At 31.9% G+C, this 10974-nt stretch overlaps 1 long non-coding RNA gene across 2 annotated transcripts; it reads right to left on the minus strand.

Moving 5' to 3' along the window:
• Positions 1 to 764: 764 nt before the first annotated feature.
• Positions 765 to 3107, minus strand: LOC121227972 (uncharacterized). Of its 2 annotated transcripts, none has more exons than XR_005925482.1 (2): positions 2364 to 3107; positions 765 to 1292 (listed from the first exon to the last, which is right to left on the minus strand). It is a non-coding gene; the product is annotated as an uncharacterized lncRNA (long non-coding RNA). The 2 variants fall into 2 exon arrangements; XR_005925483.1 differs by having other exon boundaries at positions 765 to 1357.
• Between the last annotated feature and the right edge of the window lie 7867 nt (positions 3108 to 10974).

Below are 10974 nucleotides of genomic sequence, written 5' to 3' on the forward strand. Positions count from 1 at the left end.
AACATCCTTGACAATTAAATTCAATGATAAAACATAATGAACAACCATGTTTTGATACCCTTTTATATGTTAATAACACAGAATACCATCATCTTTCATTGTTAAAATGCTTACAAAGAGCTAAATAGTGGGAAAGAATCAACAAAAAGATGTATTACTTGTCATATCATATCCATGTTAGTGATAGTCTCCAATGTAGGATTAAACCTTGAAGTCTACAACTCACGGCTACTGCACATTTACTTCAAATCAAATTCCATGACTGTTATAGCTAATCTAAATAATTTCCTTTTAATTTCTTTTCTTGAAAGCTAGGCTGTTAAGCTATAAGCTTTTCATAGCTAATCTATTAAGCAATTAGCTTTTCACCAACATAACTAAGTTCATTAGAGTTAGAACAAAAAACATGGAAGCTAGACTATTAGAATACTAGCTTTTCACACACAGCAATACCAACTAAATCTAGTAAAGACGCCTCGATGATATTAGCATTTTTGCTTTCTTTGACCATACCATATATAAGATGGTCAAGAGCTACTCTGATCCAAGACTATCCATTTACCAAACTAAATTTACTCAAGAGCATCAATAATTAATAGATCAAGCTATTTTACTAACCCACAAGCAGCAAAGAAATAACTAACATTCACATCATCTCAAACTAAGATTAACAGAGTTAATGTATTGAAACTAGAAGTAGCAAAAATGAACAGATTGTAACTCATTCATCAAACTCGATCATCAAGCAGTTGGCAACAGATATCTAAGTAATTCTTCAGTTGCACTTAACAAAGACATAAAGCATTAAGGTTCTTTTACATTTCTCCAAGCTCAAGCATGTTGAATACTAAACTATAACAAAAATTAATAAACATGAAATGACAAGAATGAAAGAGCATCACCATTGTCAATGGAGATTCCCATTATATTTTTAGTTTCTAAAGCTCACTTTCTCAATACAGGAAAATTCTCAGGACATATATCATTCTTGTGATTTCATGCCAACCCAGCTCCACCAAATCTCTAAACTTGTATCTATAATAGGTATGCTGGAGAAGTACTCACATGCATCTCCAATTATGCACTTATCAACTATCAAGTTGAATTTTTATCAGTATTGCCTTCTTGCTGTACTTTAGAAGAATCTTCCTTTTTACCCATGATCTACTGGATACCTTCTTGATATCCTTCTATGAAACTCTTAAGAGCATTTCTATATGCAGAAGCCCTTGTTATGTATAAGCTTTATAAAGCAGGTCTCAAAGTCTCCATCCCTCCTCTTGCAGCAATCGCTATTAAATCATTTCCATAGACAACATCAAAACAATGTAAAATTCAACAAAATAAACTATAATACCTGGAAAATAAGAGAGAGAAAAGAGTGAGAGGAGAGAAATTTGGCCTAAAAAATAAACTCATAGACAGATGAATTATTTCCCCCAAAATTTCACAATATAGCATTCATACAACCAATAAAAACAACTATCAAAGGCAAAATCCGAAAGCACAAACACATACAATCAGAGGTAAAAGAAAAAGAAAAGGAAACTTCATATAATATAAAATTCTTGCCAACAAGAAAAAATGTGCCGTATAATTAACAAAGATAATTTCCACAGACCAATTAACCTATCCATAGGTCCATACAGCAATCAAAATCTTCTTCCACGAAAAATAATCTCATATTCAAGCCTGAGCATATAGAAAGAGGACCCAACAATTCACGGTGTTAAAGCATATGACTATACTGAGGAGATTGGCTACAAACAACATAGTTACTAAAGTGAGCTAAAAGAGATCTGCAAAAGGCCTGTTAAGTGGCAATGGCAGCAAATGAACCTGCAAATCCATGATCATGTAAATAATAATAAACCCTCAGAAATTAAACCAGAGCTTAAAGTTCCAATCATTAGGTCAAAACCTTATATCAACATGCATCGATTGGATTCCATGAAAGAAGATTCAAGTAGAAACAACATGCTAAAAAAGAAACTCCGATTGATACATAAGAAAAACCAAGTCAGGAATTAAGTAATTTTGATTTTTTTTTCGAATTGAAATTTAATAAAGAAAAAAGCAATAAGACAAGCATAAATATTCCACTGCATACTTCAAATTAAAAATTAAAAGTTTTTTTAAGGAAACTAAGACCTTTCCTTGGCCTGGTGAAGAATGGATTCACCAAAAATATGCCAATGGAAGTGTAAAATATAAGACTTGAACACAAGTGCCAACAACAAAATAAAACAAAATGCAGTCAAAGATGACTCTGAATAGCAAGGGGAAAAAGACATCAAAGAATAAATTCCATGCTACCTCTAGACAAGTTCTACTAAAAAAGGAAATTGAAATGAAAACCTAACTGAACTCAAGCATTACGGGACTTTGTTCCTTGACCTCCATAAGATGTCTCAAGCACGAATCTAACAGTTTATTGCACATATATCAGCGGTACTGGTGCCTGATGGCTTTTCATTTAAGGCTTAGATCAAAGATAAAGAAACCAAAATGAAAGCATAGAAAATAAATAAAATTCAAACAAAGAAGAAAAAGAGGTAATGCTTTCTTCAATATCAAAAGACGATCACAAAATAAGTAGATGAGGATTTTGATTCATCACATCTAGAAAAACTTGAGTTACTAAACTAAACTTTAGGAACGAAGAAAATGAAAAACAAAGTAAAAGAACTGCAGAGAGTTGGTGAGGGGCAATGGTGTTTAGGGCTTTGTAAATGGAGAACGTAGTGAATATGGAGGCTATAGTTGAAACTGCAGAAAGGAGATGATGATGAAACAATGAGGGCAAAAATGAAAAAAAAATATTTTTACATTCCTACCGTGCTCTGAATGGCCATTCAGAGGGTGAGGCAAAGAATGCTATTCAACCTCTATTCAGTGTTTAGTGGGAATAGAAAACTAAACAGCAACATCCGTAATAGACATTTTAGTCAACCAAACAAGGGTTTATGGTGGGCCCATGGAATTGAATTGTAATGGCTATTCCATTACATTAAACCAAACAGGTTGTTAGACTTAACAATTAGCTTTTAACATACGTGGTAACAAGAAATTCAGATAATTAATTAAGCGCAACCCTGTTTTGCAAGTAAAGCTAAATTGAATTTTGCTAAATTTTGGAATCCCATTCCTCTATTTTCTTTAGCTCACATAAATGTCTTTATTCACACCAATGGATTTAGTGTTTTCCGTGGTTTTTCTACCACCAAAAGGAGCCACATATGCTCTCCAATTCCAAACAAAATGAATTTGGAAGTAAAAAACATATCATGGAATATGTATGAATAACCTGCAACACAAATTTAATAAACACCTCATTCCCTCCTTGAGACAAATGATTTATGTTCCAGCTATTAATTTTCTTCCTCATCCTAAAAATGCCTGTTTTTTCCTCTTCCCAACCATGTTAGGCAATCCCAAATTCTCTTCTGGATTTGATGAACTTTGTACATTCAATTTTTGGGACACTAACATTCTGTCTTGGTTTGAAACATTTGTGTTGTAGTAGACTGTCAAAAGTCACACATTATCCTGAGCAATTCTCATATTATTTAAGAATTTTTTTAATGTTTTGTGCCCCAACTTTTGTTGCATCTCCAAACAAAATGCAGTCATCTGCAAACATCAAGTGTGAAATAAGAGGTCCCCTTTGACTAACTTTAGCCCCCTGTAATAAACTTTCTTGTTTTTCTATTCTCATGAGTGATAATAAACCTTCGCAACAAAATAAAAAGAGATAGGAACTCAAAGGATCCCTTTGCCATAATCCTTTGCTAGGCTTAAAATTCCTTTCTTCTTCTCTATTAAGAACATTAGAATATGACACCATACTTATGCAATGCATAATAAAGTCCACCCAATATCTAGTAAACCCCATTTTTAAGCATCACACTTCTAAAAAAGGCCCACTCCACTCTATCATAAGCCTTGCTCATATTTAGTTTTAAAGCCATAAAACCTTTCCTCGTTATTCTTTTTTTATAAAAGTATGGAATATTTCATATGCAATTAGAACATTATCTGTAATCAAATTCCCTGGCACAAAAGCACTTTATGCTTCATCGATACAAACATCCAAAACCTTTTGGAGGCGATTAGCAATAGTCTCAGAAATTATTTTATAAAGAACATTACAAAGACTGATGGGGCGAAAATTCATCAAATTAATAGGTTGAATCACCTTAGGAATGAGCACAATATGGGTACAGTTCAATGCTTCCAAGGACTGACCTCTGTTTAAGATTTAAAGGCAAAATGTGCCTATATATTTTCTAATAAAGTGCTTATATAGTAGGTCCCATCCCTTTTATTGCCAAAACAATTTCCTCTTCCAAATATGCAGTAGTTAAAACCTGGTTCATCTCCTCTAAAATGCAACTATTAATCTTCATGAGAATATGATTCGGATCATTGATCTCTCTAATGGAAAAGAGATCAATGAAATAGTTTTTAGCACTCTCCTCTATTTCCTTATCATTCGAAACATTATGTCCATTCATGTTATACAACACATAGATCTGATTCATTTGCTTCTTTAATTGACCTTCGCTCTTTGCTTCCAATAAATTTCTTCTTTATCCATTTCCATATTAAGGTGAAGTTTTGCCTCCAGCATTTCAGTAATAACCTCTTCATTATTGTCACAATTATTCAAAACTTCAAGTCTCCTCGAAAGATGCCTTGAGAGACCAATCGTATTCTTTTTAATCTTCTCAAACCAATCCTTCAAACCATTGCATAGGATAACAAGTCACTCTAAAATATTTCCCTTACTTTCCTCCCACAAAATACGCACCATTTGTTCACAAGATTATTCTAATGTCGACCAAGCCTCAAATCGAAACTTCTTTTCTGCCCCTCACCTTTTCCCTATTTGTAACAATAAAAAGGGACAATGATATGATACCAAATGCGCCAAATGACGTAAAGAGAACTATGAGAAAAGATCAATCCAATTAAAATTTGCCACCCTCTATCAAGCCTTTCATGAATTTTTGATTTTGGCAAATTTTCTCTTTCCCATGTAAACTAAGGCCTCGAAAACCAAATATCATTTAATTGACAATCATATAACTGTTGAAAAATTGGGTTAGGAAAATGCAATGGAAAATAAATTTAGGGAAAATCAGAGTTTTTTAAAAAAAAATTCCAAAACAAGAACTTGGTTATGATATCTAAAGTAATAAACACTTAATCAAAATTGTACATTTTCAATTCGTCTAGGATGAACGCTTCGACTGAGTAATCTTCTTCGCTATTTTCAAGGTCATGTCTGTTGAGTGTGAGCTTGCTTCGAATAAAAAAATCAGAAAAATTACTAGTGGGGTGATTTCACAAGTTCTCTAAACTTTTGGGTCAAGTTGTAAATAATAAAAATATCTCTAGAAATTTTCTAAAATAATTTCCTCAAAAAATTTCCCTCTACAACTTTCTCTTGAATTCAAGTGTATGTAAAAAATGACCTAAGACTCTCTTTATATAGGGAGAGTTTAGAGAGTTCAACTATAATTAAACTTAATCACTTTAATATTAAAATTAATAAAATACTATTAAGATAAATATTGAATTTAATTTAATATTAAATCTATTAAAAATATTATTTTTAGAATAGTTAATATGAAATCAAATTATCTAGTAGAGTCCTAATAAGAGTGTAATTCTTTCACTGCTCAACCATTGAAGAACCACCGTCGTCGACCATTTTTCGGCCATCAGGCACCTCCAGCTGGTTCAGTTTCTATTGGTTTGATTCAAGCAGTGATGGTTCAACTAATCCAATCTAGCCATCAATTGGACCGTCGGATCGATTGTACGTACCAGGCCTGTTTGACCAATTTTTTGGTCTTAGTCTCGGTTTTGGGCTCTTGGGCCTAATTTACAATCTTAAGTCCAATTTTCAAGTTTAATTATCCATTGGACCGATTGTCTGACTTGAAAATTAATTTCTAAAAATATCATATTAATTTTAATTAATTTAATTTTACCTGATCTAAATTAATTTTCCCAAAAATCACTTAGATTTTCCAATTTAATTTTTCAAGAAAATTATTTAATCAAATTCTCTAGTTGAACAATTCTTACGACCGCTCAATTTAATTCTACATCGAATACATCGACTTAATTAAAATATTTCCAAAGTAGTAGAATTTAAATTTACTTCTAATTTAAATGCAGTCTGATCGAGCTTTTGTTGAGCCAATGGAGGAACCAATCAGACATATACAATTAGGCTCTAGTAATTACAATTATATCTAGAAGCATCATTCCGATAATTCGCAATTACTTAATCATGGAATCAGTCCATAAGAAGTACTATGATTGAAAACTCCTTATTGTATACTCTTTACGAAAGCAATTCATCCAACTACTTTGCCCAATGACCTCGTCATGTGTGTGTTACCCTCGTATGATATCTTTGATTCCTTTAAGTTAAATTCGTTCACTCAATACAATTTTATATTATCCCATTGTTACCATTGTCTCTTAATGATCAATATGATCACCATTAACAAATAACTATGATAAAATGCTCGTTCGAGAACAAGCAACCTGTGGTCACGCTCTATATTTATCAATCTACACAATGCTAATGAGAAGATATCGTTAACTCTTTAATTGAGCTATGAATTCCACTGTTTCTAGTAAAGCCATGCCATACACAAGTTATGTACCCAACATACCAGCTATCAGCTCGATCATCTTTAGAACATAAGCCTTCACTTATATCAAAGCACATGAGTTTCATACGCATGGTCAGTGACTAACTCAGGATTTTGGTAAATCACACCATAAATGTCACAAGTGAATTAATTCACAAACGAATTCATAATTAATTCATCTTAGGTTCAATCCAATGTATCATTCTGCAAATGAATACATCTATTTCTTTACTCGTGGAGTCAATTGTTTTGATAGCCAAGACTAACCATCTCCTCAGTTGGAATTGTAGAGAACATAATAATCCTTCTCAATATATGAATTAAATGCTCGCTTTGATTCTTTTACGGGATTACGGGCTCATTTAGATTATTTACTAAAGTAAGTTGTCTTTCTTGTAATGTAAACATTTTTACAATGCTACTTATCATCATTTTGAACTTAGACAATCAATGAGCTAATATTTGGTTGTCACAATTTCACTACGCACGTGAAATATGAAAGATATAAGTACAAAAGACATAATAGTGAAATGTGGAATTTATTTATTCATCATTCAAATACATAGAAAATAATTACATGTTTGATACAATATGAACACATTTCCCAACAATAACACTCTACGAAATTCCTCTATTTGACTTTCATCCCTCGACACACCCCCAACTTTTTCATTAGTATATAAGATTTCGTTAAATCACCACATACCATCCAAACCAGATCTTGATTTCTACCAAGTCCTCTCAATAAGTTCCAAGTACTGATTTTATCCCGTGAAATTGGAGAATCGTGAAAACCAATCATATGCCATTTTTTCTGATCTCCCTCCTCACTGATCTCAACATCAATATGATTTATCAAGAAGCTACGAAGTTGAATAGTAACATCACCTATCCAAGCAAGACATAAACCTCATCTTGTCCCATTAGTGAGAACATCAATTCCATTATGAAAACCTAAGCTTCTCCGAACATTCTCCATCCTCTTAGCATTCAATTTCATCTTCATTAAGAAGACAATTTGGGGACCATCTATTTTAGAACATGCTAAATTCTCTCGACTATCCATAAATTCCTCAAACCATGAATGTTCCAACTCAAAATTTTCATTACTTCCGGTTGGCTTGCCTACTAGCAACCATCGATATCTGTTTAAAATAAGCACTTTCATGCTCATCATTAGATTCCAATAAGTTAGAAATTCTAGAAAAATTGGAATCCAACCTAACCGAACGAGATCTTTTCTTCCTATCAATATTTTTCAATAGGCTTTCCTCCAAATCATGTTCCATTTGAACTTGGGCTAGCCCACCTGAAGATCCCGCCACTACCACCTCATTTTTATTTGAAGATCCTTCCAAATTAAAATCCAAGATTGGATTTATGGTTTGCCACTATTCTCACCTTTTTTTTAGCTTATAGATTCCGCCCAATTGCTTGCTGCCCCTATTTTGCACCCGAAAATTCTGAATCATCTCCCTCTTGGAGCCACATACTGGTCATTGTAGTGGCCCTTCACGGTTGCGCCTTCAACGAGAGATCCCATCCACACTCTAATTCCTTACTACCTTATTCAAACGAATGTGACAAAAACTATCACCAGGGCCTAAACAGTCACACAAAAAGCAAAAGAGAGTGAGTTTATCGTAACGAAAACTTGCATAAATGAATTTAGACTGATAAATCATAATTTTTTTCCTCCTTTTCAACGGTCTATGAATATCCAATTGTACTCGAATATGCAAATAATTCTGAAAACCTTTACTCCCTTGCTTTGCATCATACTCAATGAAATTCCTAAACTACTTTGCCACGTTCTCCAAAAAATAACCCAGTGGTGAATAATGGATTTGAACCCAAAAGAAAGAGTAAGCTAATGGGATCTACATTGGATCCTCATTTTCTTGCAAACGATGAATAACTAAGGGATGGTTATTAAATGTCCACAGGGCTCCATTAACCACTCGTTCCACATCAATTTCATGATAAAACTTAAACATATAACATTTTCCCCCTAGATCTGTAATCTGAACCCCCCAAGAGGGTGCCATAAATTCGCCATTGCATTTCTATTGGTTGGGAAATGGATAACACTTGCTATTAAAAAACATAGTACCAAACAGAATTCATACATCAAGTGTTGAGTATTCACATCACTCGGGAGGCTCCAAGCCTCATCTTCACCATTGTAAATATTCAGATTTTCCATTCCTCCCTCCGGAGGCTTCAAAAACAAATCCAAACACCTAGAACTAGTGATTCCCAATAAGAATGAAATAGAATATCAGATCAAACACCAGCGACTAAAAAAAAAAAAAAGAAAAAGAGCCAAAGATGTGCCACAAGAGCAGACTAAATTTCCTTATTTATAAATTTTAATTGGTATATAATTTTAATATTAATTAAGCAATAATTGAGATAATTAAAAATTTATTCAAAGAATAATTCTATTTTACATTAATAAAATTAGTAAAATTAACATAACTCTTTCATGTCAAAGTTTTTTTAACTAATAATTATCATAAATTTTATTATTATTTTAAAATTAAAATATAATTTTTTTTAAAATTAATTAAATAATATGATAGAAAATAAAATATTTTGTGGTGAGACATATTACAGATGATCTAAATAGTGTTGATTTAATTGACATGTTCTCGTTGCCGTTTTAGCTAAGGTTCTGACTTTCATTATTTATGCTCGTTTAGATATCTAAACTCGTTTTCAACAAGAAATTAAAAAATTGAGTTTTAATTTAGAAACACCTATTAATAAAATTTATAAAAAATGATTGAAAAGAAAAAGAAAACAATAATTTACTTTCTCTTTTTTAAGGATGAGATATTAGAAAAGATATCTTGTGTATGATTTGGGGACCGTAACCCTAATATTTATAACTTTGACATATTAATTCTAATTCCTAATTAACCCATTATTAATTAAAATCTAATTAAAACTTAATTATTAGAGTATCTACACATATTTGACCTATACTTTATTTAACAATTAAAAACTAATAAAATTTTAACCAAATTAGATTACTTTTAATTTGGACTAACCTATAATGATAATGAATAATAACATATAATTACTTTTATTGTATATGTTTTCCAACTCATGTCACTTCAACAATCCAACTTCTCCTCTTTCAATTTTAAAATTTAAAGTCAAAACTCGCTTTGTTTTGATTTTCCTAATAAATTCAGATAGACGACTTAAGAAATATTTTGTGACATCAAATTCTTGCATCAATGCCGATTAGCCCCGCAACCTAAAGCGACGTGGCTCATCATTGCATCAATACCAGCCAAAATGGATTAATACATACGGATGTAATGGATTGAAATTTACACAAAAACTATTATTTATTATGGGAACAACACATTGTCACCTATACAAATGACAGCACTACAAATTAGGTTCCCTGGTAGCTTTCCAATGGAAGGAAGCTGTGGGAGACTAGCTTCCTTGGTAGGTTTCCAACGAAAGACAAGTTGACTTTTTTGTTTTTTTTATACACCATACTTGTAAACCTTTAACTCTAAAATTTAAAATTTTATTTGATAATGTATCAAATATTTGTTCTTAAGAGTGAGTATTTAATCAGATCGAATGAAAAATTTTCGAGTTAACATATTTCATCATTTTAACTCGATTTGAATTTTTTTGAAATTGAGTAAAATTGTTTGAGTTAACTTCAAAAATTAAATATGTCAAATTAAAACCTTATTACAGTATAACTAATTAAAATAATTCAATTTTTTTAGGTTAAATCCAATTTTTTTGAATCTGTGAAGATTCAAATGGTGCTATCAATTATCATAGCAAATTAATAATAATTAAAATTTTGGATGATCTAGGCCTTCTAATTTATCAGGGCTATGGTCATGTGTTAATCCAAATAGATAGTAGATAGTATTGAGGTAGCTAAGGCTATCTAGACGAGACCTATGGGAGGATCTAACTCGACACTAATAAGGAGGATTCTCTGGTTGCTATCACAGATTGAACATTGGAGTATTTCACATATTCTTAGAGAGGACAATCAAGAAACTGATAGTTTAATTAAAAAGGCACATGGGGAAGCCATGGATTGCAAATTTTTGAAGTGTCCCTATTTGGGGGCTTGAACTAGTTTATGTAATCTGTGCTTATTTTCTTTTTATCAACTTTATAGGTAAGTTAGCCTTTAATTTAGTAATTTTATAATAAATTTTTATTAAATTCCGTGATTTAACCACATTATAGGAAACACCAACCTATTAACATACAACTACTGGAAATAAGAATAGTGTGAAAT

The sequence above is a fragment of the Gossypium hirsutum genome, chromosome A04, assembly GCF_007990345.1.
Source record: "Gossypium hirsutum isolate 1008001.06 chromosome A04, Gossypium_hirsutum_v2.1, whole genome shotgun sequence".
In the NCBI taxonomy this organism is placed as follows: domain Eukaryota; kingdom Viridiplantae; phylum Streptophyta; class Magnoliopsida; order Malvales; family Malvaceae; genus Gossypium; species Gossypium hirsutum.